General features: G+C 48.8%; 1 protein-coding gene across 2 annotated transcripts in view; it reads left to right on the top strand.

Annotated features, from left to right (window-relative positions):
- The window catches only part of ptprna (protein tyrosine phosphatase receptor type Na), a 238779-nt gene that overhangs the window by 70855 nt on the left and 150763 nt on the right, over positions 1-17161 (top strand). The gene's annotated exons all lie outside the window — the stretch shown is intronic.

The raw sequence follows: 17161 nt of genomic DNA, 5'->3' as shown, positions 1-17161 counted from the left end.
TAAGGTGAGAGGAAGGAGTTTTAAAGGGGATCTGAGGGAAACTTTTTTTTACACAAGGGGTTCTGGAACATATGGACAGCAAAGCTGCATACATCAGGATGCTCTTTATCGATTACAGCTCAGTATTTAACACCATCATCCTCTCAAAACTATTCAGTAAACTCCAAGACCTGGGCCTCAATACCTCCTTATGCAATTGCATCCTGGATTTCCTCACTTTGTAGACCCCAGTCAGTTCAGATTGACAAAAAACATCTCCTCCACTATCTCCATCAGCACAGGAGCACCGCAGGGATGTGTGCTTAGCCCCCTGCTCTGCTTGCTTTACACTTATGACTGTATGGCTAAGTACTGTACAGCTCCAACACCATATACAAGTTTGCTGATGACACCATGGTTGTGGGCTATATCAAAGGTGGTGATGAATCAGCATACAGGAGGGAGATTGAAAACTTGGCTAGTGGTGTAATAACAACAACCTCTCACTCAATGTCAACAAGACCAAGGAACTGATAGTAGACTTCAGGAGAGGGAAACCGGAGGTCCATGAGCCAGTAATCATCAGAGGGTCAGAGGTGGAGAGGGTCAGTAACTTTAAATTCCTGGGTGTCACTATCTCAGAAGACCATTGCATAAATCCTGTACTTCCTCAGGAGTATGCAGAGATTCAGCATGTCACCAGAAACCTTGGCAAATTTCTATAGGTGTGTGGTGAAAAGTGTACTTACTAACTGCATTATGGCCTGGTATGGGAACACCAATATCTTTGAGCAGAAAACCCTACAAAAGGTAGTGGATTCACCCCTGTACATCACGGGTAAATCCCTCCCAACCATTGAGCACATCTATATGAAACGTTGCCATAGAACATCAGTGTCCATCATCAAAGATCCTCACCACCCAGGCCATGCTCTTTTCTTGCTGCTGCCATCAGATAGAAGGTACAGGTGCCTCAGAATTTGCACCACCAGGTTCAAGAACAGTTACTACCCCTCAACCATCAGGCTCTTGAATAAAAGGGGATAGCTACACTCATTCTATTTCTGGTGTTCCCACCACCGATGATCTCACTTTAAGGACTCTTTATCTTGTTATTTCATGCTCTTGTTATTTATTGCTATTTACTTATAGTTGCATTTGCACAGTTTGTTGTTCATTGATCCTGTTTACAGTTACTGTGCTATAGATTTGCTGAGTATGCCCGCAGGAAAAAGAATCTCAGGGTTGTGTGTGGTGACATGTACGTACTCTGGTAATAAATTTTACTTTGAACTGTGAACTTTTCTTGATATCTAGTACTTGCTGCCAGAGGAGTTGATGGAGTCAGATATAATCACTACATTTAAGCTCAAAGTTAATTTATTATCAAATGCTACCAAATGTTACCATATACCACCCTGAGAGTCATTTTCTTGCAGGCATTTACAGGGAAAAAAAAAGAAATGCAATAGAAGTTCTGAAAAATTATATATAAACAAAGACTGACAAACAACTAATGTGCAAAAAAGACAAACTGAGTAAATAAGTATGATTTTGAGAACGTGAGTTGTAAGTCATTGTGTCATAGAGCACTACAGCACAGAAACAGGCCCTTCTGTCTATTTCGTCCAAGTGAACTGTTATTCTGCCTTGTCCCATCGACCTACCCCTGAACCATAACTGTCCCATGCATGTACCAATCCTTAAAAATGAGTCTCTAGGTCAGAGTTGTGGTGAGTGCACCTAAATAAGAGAGGTATGAAGGAATACAGGGAAATGGGATTAGTGGAGATGTGTGAAAGGTCAGTGGGGACTTGGTGATGCAGAGGACCTGCTTCTGTGCGATGTAACTGTGCGAACACCCTCAAAACTGAGCTGATATGTAGCAGCAACCTCTGTCCACCCGGTGGCAGTGTGGAGCGGTTTTCGCTCTTAAAGTTTTCCCCTCCAGGTCACCAATGATTCTCGATTGTTTAATGTCATTTCCAGTAAACAAAGGTAAAGGAGAGCAAAATAATCGTTACTCTGGATCTGCTGCAGCACAAAAAAGCACAATAAGATAAAGAACACAATAATAAAAAAAACAATAAATGTAAAATGAGAAAATCTGCAGATGCTGGAAACGCAACATATCCTCCAGCATTCTGTGTGTGTTGCAATAAATATAACTGCTTCAGCTAGCTTGTATACAGTGCCTTGCAAAAAGTATTCAGCCCCCACAGCTACTTTCAGATCTTACTGGCTCATTAAAATTTATTGCAGTACGATTTTTGAGCTAATTTATAAAACATGTCAAATCAAAAGAAAAATCTCAAACCTGTTAGCAATTTACAAAAGAATTATAAACCAGAATTGTGAGGCTAGAGAAGTACTCATCCCCTTTGTAATTACTGCACTGACTTTTCTCAAGTACTGTATTACCTTACCAACTCACCCAGTTTGTTGATGTAGAGAACCGAAGGATCACCTGTTTTCATTAAATCATAAAAATAAATACCCCCTTTCTCTGTAAGGTCTAACATTATGGTAGATTTTCAGCAGACAAAACCAAAATGAAGACAAAAGTGCATTCAAGACAAGTCAGGGAAATGACAATAGAGAAGCACGAATCTGGGGAAGGGTACAGGACCATCTCAAAGGCGCTGAACGTACCTCAGAGCTCAGTACCTGACTGAACATCTCCGGCAAGACCTCAGGATTGCTGTCCACTGCCGCTACCCAGCTAACCTGGCACAGTTGATACGTTGTACAAAACTAATAGAGACTTATCCAAAAAGACTACTGGCTGTAATAGCTGCAAGAGGTGACTCAACTAAGTGCTGAGCAAGCCTTTAAACTGCTGACATTTCAGTTTTTGAATTTTTACTTTTTCATGCTTTACAATTTTCCCTCTTTTTTGAGCACTACTGTGAAAAAGGAGCATATGATTCACAAATAAAAATTCTCAGTTAAATTGATCAAAAGCCCGAGTTGTAAAATCTACTTATGTCAATAAAGGGTTGGAGGCTGAATACTTTTTCAAGGAACTGGAGGTGGATTGACTATATGTTCATAAAGTGACAGGAGTGTCTGTACCTAAGCTGACTAACAGGAAATGATAAAGTAGTGGTGCTGGGGGGTGTGGAGGGTGAGTTAGTGGGTGGAAGTGTTGATCAGCCTTGCTGCTTGGTGAAAATAACTGTTTTCGAGTCTGGTGGTCCTGGCGTGGATGCTGCGAAGTCCCTTCCCTGATGGGAGTGGGACAAACTCCTGGCTTCTTGCTTCATCCCCGCTCCTCCTCAGACTTAACACCTGCCAGCTTGTATTCCTTCCCCTCCCCCTACCTTCATTTTCTGGCTTCTGCCCCCTTCCTTTCCAGTCCTGGTGAAGGGTCTTGTCCCCAAATGTTGACTGTTTATTCCCGTCCAGATATGCTGCCTGGTCTGCTGCGTGTTGCTCAAGACTGAGCACGCTGCCCTACGGTGGACAGGCAGGCTGTACAACAGGTAGTCAAAACGGCCAGATGAGCCACTGGCACCAACCTACCCGCCAGCAAGGACATACGTACAGAAAGGTGCCGGACAAGTGCCAGCAATATCATGACCCACCCACCCTGCTCACGGACTGTTTGCCCCACTCCCATCAGGGAGGAGGCTACGTAGCATCCACACCAGGACCACCAGACTCAAAAACAGTTACTCGCCCTAAGCAGCAAGGCTGATCAACACCTCCACCCACACAACCGCTACTTTATCATTTCCTGTCAGTCACTTTATGTACAGACACTCTGTGCATAGCGTCACTTTGTGGACAGGCAATCAATCCATGTACAGTATATAAGCTATCTTATGAATTAATATTTATTGCGATTTTTATTATTATTGTGTTCCTTATTTGGGTGTGTTTTTTTGTGCTGCATCAGATCCGGAGTAACAATAATTCTTATACTTGTGTACTGGAAATGACATTAAACAGACTTGTACAAACACAAGAAAATCTGCAGATGCTGAACACACACAAAAAGCTGGAGGAACTCAGCAGGTCAAGCTGTGTCTGTGGAAAAGAGTAAACAGTTAACGTTTCAGGCCGAGACCCTTCATCAGGACGAAGGGTCTCGTCAGCCCGAAACATTGGCTATTTAAACAATCCTGTATCTTAAATCTGCAGAATTGTTGTTCCTAATGGATAGGAAAGGTTTAGCGGGATATATGTCAAACGTGGGCAAATGGGAGCAGCTTAGATTGGCACCTTGGTCAGCGTGGACCAATTGGGCGGGAGAACCTGTTTCCATACTGAACGACACTATTGTTGGCCAGAGCTGACCATGACAGACCAAACAGACTCCCTTTATTTTTTGTTGGAAATTGGTGAAAATGGTCATTGATTTCTTATTGTCACATTTACTGAGATACAGTGAAAAGCTTGTCTCGTACACTGTTCGTACGGATCAGACGGTGCATTGAGCTAGAACAAAGTAAGACAATAAGGATGCAGATTAAAGTGTAACAGCTGCAGAGAAAGTGCAGTGCAGGTAAGCAATGAGGTTGACCCTTCCAGGGTAGATTGTGTAGTCATGAATCCATCCTATTATATTAGGGAACCCTTCAATAGCCTTATAACTATAAGACTATAAGACCATAAGATATAGGAGCAGAAGTAGGCCATTTGGCCCATCGAGTCCATTTAATCATGTGCTGATCCAATTCTACCAGTCATCCCCACTCCCCTGCCTTCTCCCCATATCCTTTGATGCCCTGGCTAATCAAGAACCTATCTATCTCTGCCTTAAATACACCCAATGACTTGACCTCCATAGCCTCTCGTGGCAACAAATTCCACAGATTTACCACCCTCTGAGTAAAGTAATTTTGCCACATCCCTGTTCTTTCTTTCTTTTTCCATCTTTTTATTAATTTTCAAATTCATAGACATAACAACAATGTTAGTACAAAGAGATTGGGATTACATTATTAGTAATTAGCATATGGAAATATAAACTACAGATAACACAAGTATACCAAGCCTCCCAAACTCTTAATGTAATTAAACATGATAAAAGGAAAAATGAAAAATGTCAGGAAAAAAAATCCCAAATTAGAAAAAAAGAACTAAACAGAGCTAAACAAAACTAAACTAAACAAAGCTGGGCTATTATATTGCATTGGATACAATCATTAATGTCGTTAACTCCTCTCCTCTATTCATATATTTAAGGTTAATAAAAAGGATTCGGAAAAGGTCAAGTTACATCATATGAAAGTGTTGAATAAATGGCCCCCAAGCCTCTTCAAATTTAACCGAAGGATCAAAAGTGACACTTCTGATTTTTTCTAAATTTAAACAAGATATAGTTTGGGAAAACCATTGAAATGTAGTAGGGGGATTAATCTCTTTCCAATTCAATAAAATGGAACTTCTAGCCATTAATGTAACAAATGCAATCATCTGACGAGCTGAAGAGGTTAAATAACTGTGTTCCATCATTGGTAAACCAAAAATTGCAGTAATAGGGTGAGGTTTTAAACCAATACGCAAAACAGTTGAAATAGTATCAAAAATGTCTTTCCAATATTTTTCCAAAAGAGGGCAAGACCAGAACATACGAGTCAAAGAAACTACCTCGGAATGACATCTGTCACAGACAGGACTTGTATGAGAGTAAAACGAGCTAGTTTATCTTTAGACACGTGGGCCCTATGCACTACCTTAAATTGTATCACATATAGAGGAAGAGTTAACTAATTGGAAAATTTTCTCCCACTTCGCTATGGGTAAGAAAAGTTGAAGTTCCTTTTCCCATTCATTCTTAATTTTATCAGATATACCTGGCTGTATTTTCATAATCATATCATAAATAGTTGCTATTAAACCCTTCTGATACGGGTTTAAACATCTCTGTTCTAACTGGACATCCTTCAATCCTGAAGTCGTGCCCTCTTGTCCTAGACTCCCCTACCATGGGAAATAACTTTGCCATATCTAATCTGTTCAGGCCTTTTAACATTCGGAATGTTTCTATGAGATCCCCCGCCCCCCCCCCCATTCTCCTGAACTCCAGGGAATACAGCCCAAGAGCTGCCAGACGTTCCTCAAATGGTAACCCTTTCATGCCTGGAATCATTCTCATTCTCGTGAATAACAGCAGGATAGAACCTGTCCTTGAGCCTGATGGTATGTGCTTTCAGGACATTCCCCTTCCAGTGAACTAGATCCCAACTTGGAAACGTGTCACCGCACCTTCATCTGAATACCGGGACTCCCTGCCCGTACACTGGGAGCACCTTCACCAAAACTCCTGCAATGATCCAAAATCCTCAGGGGCCAAGAAGGATGGGAAAGACCCCATGCTGTTCGGACATTCTCTCCCACTCCACCCCCTCCCATCAGAAGATACAAAAGCACCTGCCATCAAGGACAGTTGGTTCACCATGTTGGAACAGCATGGGTTAAGTCTCAGTTTAGGCTGAGGTGGCTGCCCAGCACTGAGGGAGTGTTGCCCTGTCAGGACATGCCCAGCATTCGGACTGCTCCCTTTGTCTGACCCCGGGAGTGTGTGATGGGACGGTGTAGAGGGAGCTTCACTCTGTGTCTGACCCTGGGAGTGTGTGATGGGACGGTGTAGAGGGAACTTCACTCTGTGTCTGACCCTGGGAGTGTGTGATGGGACGGTGTAGAGGGAGCTTCACTCTGTGTCTGACCCTGGGAGTGTGTGATGGGACAGTGTAGAGGGAGCTTCACTCTGTGTCTGACCCTGGGAGTGTGTGATGGGACGGTGTAGAGGGAGCTTCACTCTGTGTCTGACCCTGGGAGTGTGTGATGGGACAGTGTGGAGGGAGCTTCACTCTGTGTCTGACCCTGGGAGTGTGTGATGGGACAGTGTAGAGGGAGCTTCATTCTGTGTCTGACCCTGGGAGTATGTGATGGGACAGTGTAGAGGGAGCTTCACTCTGTGTCTGACACATTTTTTTTAAAACAAAATTCTTTATTACAAATGTCGGTGCTATACAATATGTACAAAACCAGTGACTAATACATTTACTACACTACAAACAGACCCAATACATGTTAAACCAATATATTACCATCCTCATCAATGATGGCATTTACACCCCGCGGAGCCCAACGGTCCCGGAACACCTCTACGGTCACCGTGGACTGTGCGTATTCCTTTTCAATGTTCACCCGGGCACGAACATACCCCCTAAACATAGCCAGGCAGTCCGCCCGGGGAGAACCCCCGCCACCCTTTTCCAGGAGCCACGGATGGCAATTTTCGCCAGCCCCAGGAGCAAGTTGACAAGGACATCCTCATCCCTCTGTGCCCCCCTCCTTACTGGATGACCATATATGAATAGGGGGGGACTGAAATGCAAGCAGAAGGCGAGAAGCAGCCCACGCAAATACGCGAAAAGGGGCAGCAGTCTCGCGCACTCCATGTACATATGGTACACGGTCTCCTCCAGCCCGCAGAAGTGACACGCGGCTGGGAGATCCATGTACAGACTAAAGAACTTATTGCAGGGCACCGCTTTATGCAGCACCCTCCAGCCGAGATCCTCAAGGTGCATGGGAAGGACTCCCTTGTAAAGGGACTTCCACTGGGGACCCCCCTCACCTCCAGGTGGAAAGGCGACCGCCATGGCGTGTCGGGACGGTGGACAAGGGCGAGGGTGGAGGGTGTGGAGCAGCAGCCCATAAAGGTACCTCCTACCTGCATCCCTGAATGGGATTGTGGGTGTCGATGAAAGACGGCTCAAGTTGTGTGGATTCATCTCTCGGGTAAGGCTGCGGGGCCTGGGCCCGACGAGCAGCTCAGCTTGAGTCGATCCACACAGCTGAGCCGCACCGACATCCGTTGAGGCAGGGCAAGGGTCGGCCAGGACCCTGCCCTCTGCCAGAGGAGGGGATTCCCGGCCTGAGGCAACCATGTTCCAGACTCTCAGTAGGTCCTGATAGAAGCCGGGCAGCCTCTGCAAAGCAGCACGGCTGACACCTGCCGGAGGCAGCTGCATATCTTCGTGAAGGCAGCAGCCCCTCCGGAGGAAGTAAGTCGCCAACACGTGCCACCTGGGAGGGTGCTCGGCGTACAGGAATCTCTGCAGAGTCCTGAGGCGGAGAGCCACCAGCCGTGTGCGTACCCACATCAGCGACTGTCCGCCCTTTCCTACTGGGAGACTCAGAACCGCTGCAGAGACCCGTGTTTCCTGTTATCCCAGAAGAAGTCCACTAGCTTCCTCTGCATTCTCGCGACAAAAGGGGCGGGGGGGGCCAAGGTGACCATCCGGTACCACAACATGGAGGCCACCAGCTGGTTTATGACCACCACCCTGCCTCGATAGGAAAGCACCCTGAGAAGGCCTGACCAGCGCCCTAGCCGGGCCATGACCTTTGTCTCCAGGTCCTGCCAGTTCACCAGCCAGGTCTCCCCAGAAGGACTCAGGTAGACTCCCAGATAGAGAAGGCGTCTGGTGCTCCACTCAAAAGCTCTCATCTCCTCCGGCAGGGACTCCACCTGCCACTGGCCTACTAAGAGTCCGGAACATTTCGCCCAGTTGATCCTTGCGGAGGATGCCGCCGAGAAAACATCTTGGCACTTGCGGATCCTCCGCAGGTCACAGGGGTCTGTCATCATGAGGAGTACGTCATCGGCGTAGGCCGAGAGGACGACCTCCATGTCCGGTTCGCGCAGAACCAGACCTGTCAGCCTTTGCTGAAGAAGGCTGAGGAATGGCTCGACACAGATTGCATACAGTTGACCGGACATGGGGCACCCTTGATGCACTCCTCTTCGGAAGGGAATAGGTCCTGTCAATGATCCGTTAATCTTAACTAGGCGCTCTGCGGCAGAGTACAGGAGCTGAACTCGGGCCACAAAGTGTGGTCCGAGCCCAAAAGCCTGCAGGGTGCCCACCAGGAAACTGTGGTCCACCCGGTCAAACGCCTTCTCCTGGTCAAGAGAAAGAAACGCTGCCGGGGTCCCAGTCTCCTGGAGTAGGTGGATCAGGTCCCGTACTAAGTGGACATTGTCCTGGATGGAGCGCCCCGGGACTGTGTAAGATTGGTCAGGATGGACCACCTGTCCAATTACCGAACCCAGACGGTTAGCCATTGCCTGGGCGAAGATCATGTAGTCCGCGCACAAGAGGGAGACCGGCCGCCAGTTCTTTAGCAGGCGGAGGTCTCCCTTCTCGGGCAGTAGGACCACAACAGCTCTTCGCCATGAGAGGGACATTTCTCCGGTGGCTAGGCTCTCCCCTAGGACAAGGCTGTAATCATCCCCCAGGACATCCCAAAAAGCCTGATAAAACTCAACACTCAGTCCATCCAAGCCAGGGGACTTGCCCCTCCGGAGTTGCCGAAGGGCAGTGGACAGCTCCTCCCGAGTCAGGGGGGGCGTCCAGACGCACTGCGTCCTCTGGGCTGACCTTAGGCAAATCCTTCCAGACCTCACTACACACCTCCGCATTTGACAGATCAGGCGAGAATAAGGACTGATAGAATGAACAGACTTTGTTGTTAATTCCATCAGAGTCCGTGATGGAGGAGCCATCGGCAGCCAGCAGCTCCACTAGCTGCTTTTGAACTCCCCGCCACCTCTCCAACGAGTAGAAGAAGACTGAGCCACGGTCCAAATCCTGCAGCATTTGGATCCGTGACCTCGAGTATGCACCTCGGGACTGCTGAAGCTGCAGGTTCCTTAGTGCGTCCTTCTTCTCCTGGTATTCCTGCCACAGCTGCTGGTCTCCAGCGGTCGGACCGAGGCGGGACTCCAGGTCCAGCAACGCTCTCTCAAGTCGCTCAACCTCAGAGCCCCGCCTCTTTGTCGACCCCTAGTGTACTCCCGACATAAAAACCGGATGTGAGCTTTGCCCACATCCCACCATAGCCGTAGGGAGCAGAACTCTCTCCGCCTCTCCTTCCAGGAGACCCAGAACGCTCGGAACGAATCCCGGAATCGGCTGTCCACCAGCAGCCGGTTGTTAAAATGCCAATACCCGGATCCCACCCGAGGGTGCAGTGGAATAAACTCCATCCACACAAGGTGATGATCCGAGCACGACACTGGCCGCATGGAGGACGCCGACACGTGGGAGATGTAGGCCCGAGAGATGTACATGCTGTCTATCCTGGAACCTCCTTCTCTAGACCTTCTCGAGAAGGCGCCAGAGTTGGGGTGAAGATTCCGCCAGCTGTCCACCAAGTCAAAGGAGCCGACTAGCTCCTTTAACTTTTTTGCTGATACTGGGTCGTGTTGGAGGCCCGAGCGGTCCTCCGCCTCGAGGGTACAATTGAAATCTCCCCCGAGGATGACGCAGTCCCCAGGATCGATGGAGCTCAGCAGGGTGGACAGCTGACAGAATAGGCGCGTCTGCATCACACCGCGCCTGGGAGCGTACACATTGATAAAATGCAAAGGTACGCCATCCAGGCGCACAACCAGGTGGAGCAGACGGCCGGGCACAACGTCCTGGACTCTTTCAATTACAGGCTGGAAGGTCGGGGCCAACAGGATCGCCACCCCGCTAGAAATGGAGCTGAGGTGGCTCATGTAGACTCCGCCCTGCCACTCCAGGAGCCAAGCAGACGCGTCCCCAGGGATGGTATGGGTTTCCTGCAGGAAACTCACCGTGTACCGCCCATCCCTGAGGACTGAGAAATTGTTATGCCTGCGAAGAGGACCCCTACTGCCGTTTACATTGAGACTAGCTATGGTAAGCTTCATGTCGGGAGTACACTAGGCCTCAGCAGCTGTGCCCATTCCGGTGAGAGCGGAGGTGCCCTCCACCACACTGTCCCGAAAGAAGGCAAGGATACTTTTTGCCTTCTGGGCTCGAGCGGTACCAGCGACACCCTGTGACCCGCCATCCCCCGTTGGAGTGAGGCTGCTTCTCCCTCTGATTTTCCTTACTAGGTCATCTAGGGAAGATTTTAGTTGCCGTCTGTCGTTCCCCGACACCGCATTCCTCTTCCCCTTTCCCTTTCGTCCGAGGATGACTCGCAGGGACCTCACCAGCCTCGGCACGCTGGGCCAGCGAAGCGAGGCTAGTTGAGGCCGGTGCTTGGCACCCTCAGAGGTGAGAATGAAATGCTTAATTTCCTCTACAGGTATCAGTGGGGATTTCTCAGGAGGGGTGAGGATGTCCATTGTTTCACTATCGAAGGAGTCCCCCTCCAACCCGTCACTGCGGACAGAATCCCCATCGGCCTCCCCGCATGTTCCAATAGATGGCTGCACCTGTGACCCACACCGCGCAGCGGGCACCTCGCTCTTACCTGCCCGCTCCACCGTCGCATCAGCCTCATCCACATTTGCGACAGTGGAGGGACAATCCCTTGGGACTCCCTGCAAGCCATTTATTGCTGAGGTCGACGTGCATAGAATATCGTCCTCCCCAGGGGGCAAGTATAGAGGGGAACCCGGCACCTTTGGTCCAAGTGATTCACAAGCAGCCTGGTGCTGAGAGTGAGAGAGCTTTGTCTCGTCTCCTCTTACACTATTCGGTTCGCTTGCCTCCAGGGAGGCACTGACTATTAAGTCCTGGGTGGAGGCCTCCAGGGCTGCCTCATTTGTGCAAACAGGGTTATCACAAGCTTTTTGCACAACCACACCAGCTACCCCAGGACTGGTGGCTACATCTGGGGACTCAGGTTTCGAACTAACATCCGCCCAGACTCCCACCTCTTCCTGGGACTCCCCCGCATCTACATCCCCTGCCCTCTTGCGGGAACGTTCCCTTCTCCTCTTCACGCCGGAGGAGCACACAGGTGCAGGCTTCACCGATGGGGCGGTGCTTTCTGTTTCCATCACCCCATCTGCTTGCGCACCTCCCCGAGCCCCACGCTCCACTTCAGGGCAAATGGGCGTGAGCTCTGCGGCCTCAAAGGTCGACTTCTTAGGGTGTTTGGATTTCTTCTTTGCCTTCTTACTCTGCACAGACTCCACCCCGTCCCCCACCTGAGCCACAGGGAGAGGAGCAGGGACCGACCCAACCGTAGGAGTAGGGACAGGGGTAGGGGCAGGGTGAGGGGCCGGGGCAGGATCAGGGGCAGGGGCAGGGTCAGATGCAGGCGCAGGCGCACGCGCAGGAGTAGGATCAGGGGCAGAGGTAGCTGGGGCACTGGTGCTCGAAGTGGGCTCCCTCGGGTTCCGCGTGGTAGGACAGTCCCTCCGAAAGTGCCCCACCTCCCTGCACGCATGGCACCGTGGGCGCTCGGAGCTCCAGTACACCTGATAATCCACTCCCTCGTGCCGGACAGTAAACCGGCCCTCAACATCGTCCTCCCTTTCCAGCTGCATGAATACCTGATGCCGGAAAGAGATTACGGTGCGGAGGGTGCGTCTCTTAAATTTGTGTCGGATGGCAGTGATCTCCGACTTTACTTGCCCTAAACGGGCCAGTGGGGGAAGCAGGTCCTCATTCGGAATGAAAGGCTTAACATACCCAAGCACGATACGTTGCGTGGGGGCCGTCACCAGCTCCATAGGTAAAAAGATGTTGTCTACCGTGACTCCCCTGCTTAGGGCCCGGTGCACTAACTCTTCATTCGCCAGATAGAACACTGCCTTTCCGAACTCCTTTTCAGTGGCCAAAATACCACCTTTCCCCACAATGTCCTCCATGGCCTCCGCACACTTTTCTAGTGTCATTCCCGGGCGCAAAATACATTGCACCCCGCGTTCCACCTTCACCGACCGAAACAGGGCGTTGTCCGAGGCTGGGGAGGCAGCCGCCCTTGCGTAACTTCCTGAAGGCCCGCGACTCCCTGGAGACCAGTCCGGCATGCTGGCGCTGTTTCCAGTCCGCGAATTTTACAGCGGTGCCGGTTAGAAGTCCTGGAGCGAATCGAATAACTGGCCGGGAAAATTTGCAGTCGACAGTTCCTCGCTGGCTCGGCGCCAGGAAAGGCTCCATCGGACTTGCAGAAACCCAGGCCGGGAGAGGTCGAAACGTCTTTTCAGATGCTCCGGCTCCGACACTGGACAAAAATCAAGAAGATAAAGGAGGAGGAACGTTGCCCCGATGTCAATCGGGGGGAACGACGGCGTTTGCCTCCGGTTTTGGAGTGAACCGGCTTCCTGGCCAGTTGCCAGCGGCCGCAGCTGGGAGCTACGCAGTTAGCAGCCGCCAACAAACCCAGCCCAAACCGGCAGTAAAACTCCACACCGTGTTTCCACACCAGCGCCGTCACTCACTCAGTTGTCCAAGAGACTTTTAGAGCCACCTCCAAAGTATTCCACGAACTTTATCCAGTAGTTTTGCCTCGATTTCTTCCAGCTCAGTCAGCACAGCTCCTCTCTGTGTCTGACCCCGGGAGTGTGTGATGGGACAGTGTAGAGGGAGATTCAGTCTGTGTCTGACCCAGGAGTGTGTGATGGGACAGTGTAGTGAGAGATTCACTCTGTGTCTGACCCCGGGAGTGTGTGATGGGACAGTGTGGAGGGAGATTCACTCTGTGTCTGACCCTGGGAGTGTGTGTGATGTGATGGTGTAGGGGGAGCTTCACTCTGTCTGACCCTGGGAGTGTGTGATGGGACAGTGTAGAGAGAGCTTCCTATGTGTCTGACCCTGGGAGTGTGCGATGGGATGGTGTAGAGGGAGCTTCGTTGTGTGTCTGACTCTGGGAGTGTGTGATGGGACAATATAGAAGGAGCCTTAAATTTAAAGTCGAGTTTATTGTCAGATGCACAAGTCCTTCTGTGCACGGGTGCAATGAAAAACTTACTTCTCCAGCATCACAGGCTCAGAGCATCAGATAAGCCGCAGGTCACAAGGAAAACATAAATTGCGTACAATTTATGTTTAAATTTTACAAGAAAGAAGACAACTAAAACAAAAATATATACTTTATACTTTATTGTCACCAAACAATTGGTACTAGAACGTACAATCATCACAGCGATATTTGATTCTGCGCTTCACACTCCCTGGATTACAAATATTAAATATTAAAAATAGTTAAAATTAGTAAATATTAAAAATTTAAATTATAAATCATAAATAGTTAATAGAAAAATGGAAAGTAAGGTAGTGCAAAAAAACCGAGAGGCAGGTCCAGATATTTGAAGGGTACGGCCCAGATCCGGGTCAGGATCTGTTCAGCAGTCTTATCACAGTTGGAAAGAAGCTGTTCCCATATCTCCATATCTGGTCGTACGAGTCTTCAAGCTCCTGAACCTTCTCCCGGAAGGAAGAGGGATGAAAAGTGTGTTGGCTGGGTGGGTCGTGTCCTTGATTATCCTGGCAGCACTGCTCCGACAGCGTGCGGTGTAAAGTGAGTCCACGGACGGAAGATTGGTTTGTGTGATGTGCTGCGCCATGTTCACGATCTTCTGCAGCTTCTTTCGGTCTTGGACAGGACAACTTCCATACCAGGTTGTGATGCACCCTAGAAGAATGCTTTCTACGGTGCATCTATAAAAATTAGTGAGGGTTTTAGGGAACAGGCCAAATTTCTTTAGTTTTCTCAGGAAGTAAAGGCGCTGGTGGGCCTTCTTGGCAGTGAACTCTGCTTGGTTGGACCAAGTCAGGTCATTTGTGATATTGACCCCGAGGAACTTAAAGCTTTTGACCTGTTCCACTTGTGCACCACCGATGTAAATTGGATCGTGCGGTCCACTACTCCTTCTGAAGTCAACAACCAATTCCTTTGTCTTGCTGACGTTGAGGGATAGGTTATTGTCTTCGCAATATGCCACCAGGTTCTTAATTTCCTCTCTGTATTCAAACTCATCATTACCAGAGATCTGGCCTACAATTGTTGTTTCATCAGCAAACTTATATATTGAGTTTGATGGAAACTTGGCTACACAATAATGGGTGTACAGTGAGTACAGCAGGGGGCTGAGTACACAGCCTTGTGGGGCACCGGTGCTTAGAGTGATTGTAGAGGAGAGCTTGTCCCCTATTTTTACAGCCTGGGTCCTGTCCGTGAGGAAGTTGAAGATCCAGCTGCAGATCTGAGTGCTAAGGCCCAGGTTCCGGAGCTTAGGAATCAGTTTATTTGGAATGATGGTATTAAAGGCAGAGCTGTAGTCAATGAAAAGGATCCTTACGTATGCATCTTTATTCTCCAGGTGTTCTAAGGAGGAATGTAGGGCCAGAGAGATGGCATCTGCCATTGACCTGTTGCTCCGGTAGGCGAATTGCAAAGCGTCGAGGTTGACCGGTAGGCTGTGGTTGATATGTGCCATAACCAATCTCTCGAAGCACTTCATAGCAATTGAAGTCAGAGCCACAGGTCGATAGGCATTCAGGCATACCACCTTGCTCTTCTTCGGCACTAGGATTATCGTTGCCTTCTTAAAACACGAGGGGATCTTAGACTGAAGCAAGGAGCAGAGAAGATGTCAGCAAACACTCCAGCTTGCTCGCTTGCACAAGCTCGGAGAAACTGTCCTGGGATGCCATCTGGGCCCGTCGCCTTCCTTGGATTTATCTTCAGGAAGGCCCTTCTAACGTCCTCCTCACTGACGATGAATCTCGATGCCACCAGGTCCGGTTCATCCGGAGGGAGCGCTAAGTACAATTTAGTGCAAAGTGGTCAGAGTGTCGTTAAACAGTAGTGATTATGGTTGTGCCAGTTGGTTCAAAAACTGAATGGTTGCAGGAAAGTAGCTGTCCTTGAACTTGGAGGTGTGGGACTTCAGGCTTCTGTATGATGGTCGCTGTATGAAGAGAGCATGGCCTGGATGGTGGGGGTCTTTGATGATCGATGTTGCCTTAGTGAGACAGTACCTTGTGTGGATACCACTGATGATGGGGAGGGATTCAAGACTCAAGTTTTTCATTTAGAAATACAGATTCAGAATTAGATTTATTTGTCACATGTACTTGAAAGTATCCAGTGAGATGCCTAATTCCATTAACAACTAACACAGCCTAGGGATGTGCTGGGGGCAGTCTGCAAATGTCACACACATTCCGGCACCAACATGACATGCCCACAACAAGCAACAAACAAACAGCAGCAGAAACAAGCCACAGCCTATCCACACCGTTCATGATCTTGTACACCTTTATCTGGTCATCCCTCATACTCTCATGTTCCAGGGAATAAAGTCTGTAGGACAGAATTAGGTCATTTGGCCCATTGAGTCTGCTCCACCATTCAATCATGGCTGATTTATTTTCCCTCTCTACTCCATTCACCTGTTTCCACCCATAACCTTTGACACCCTCACTAATTAGGAACCTATCAAACTCTGCTTTAAATATGCCCAATGATTTGGCCTCCACAGCTATCTATGGCACTGAATTCTGGAGATTCACCATCCCCTGGTGAAGAAATCTTTCCTTATCTTCGTTCTAAAGGAACATCCTTCTATTTTGAGACTGTGCTCTCTGATCCTGGACTCCCCCACTATAGGAAGTTTCTTTTCCATGTCCACTCAAGATAGGCCTTTCTGTATATGATAGGTTTCAATCAGACACCCCTCATTCTTCTAAACCCCAGTGAGAACAGGCCCAGAGTCATCAAATGCTCCTCGTACATTAACCTGATTCCTAGCCTACATAACCTCTCCTTGTAACTCAGGCCCCCAAGTCTAGTCAACATCCTGGCAAACCTTTTCTGCACTCTTTCCAGGTTATCGACATCCTTCCTATCTCAGGGTGACCAAAGCTGCACATGATACTCAAAGTGCCTCTTTACGAACATTTTTTTATACTGTACATAACAGCAACGTAATTCACAGCTGCTGTGCTTAGTGCCCTGACTGACGAAGGCCAGCGTGTTTAACACTGTCTTCACCGCCCAGTCTACCTGAGGTGCCACTTCCAGTGAATTATGTATTTGCACTTCTGGGTCCCTCTGTTCCACAACACTTCGCAGGGCCCTACTACTCACTGTATAAGTCCTACCCTGGTGTGATCTCCCTTCATGCATCCCTCATATTTATCTGGATTGAAAGCCATTTTCCAATCCTTAGCTCACATATGTACCCCACTGATCAAACTCCCCCTAAAACTTCTACACTGTCTGCAACATCACCTGTTTTCGTACTATTGGCATGCTTACTAACCATGCCTTGTACCTCCACATCCAGAACCAGCATCGGGTTTACTACCCTGGCACGCAATGTGAAATGTGTTGTTCTGTGGCAGCTATGCAGTGCAATACGGAAAAAATAATATAAGTTACAAAAAGAAACGTGTGTATGAAAAATAAATAAAGAAGCTGTTCAAAAAGGGGGCAAATCGTT

The sequence above is a fragment of the Mobula hypostoma genome, chromosome 6, assembly GCF_963921235.1.
Source record: "Mobula hypostoma chromosome 6, sMobHyp1.1, whole genome shotgun sequence".
In the NCBI taxonomy this organism is placed as follows: domain Eukaryota; kingdom Metazoa; phylum Chordata; class Chondrichthyes; order Myliobatiformes; family Myliobatidae; genus Mobula; species Mobula hypostoma.
Note: the sequence above shows the minus strand (reverse complement) of the source record. Positions and strands in the feature narration are given on the sequence as shown.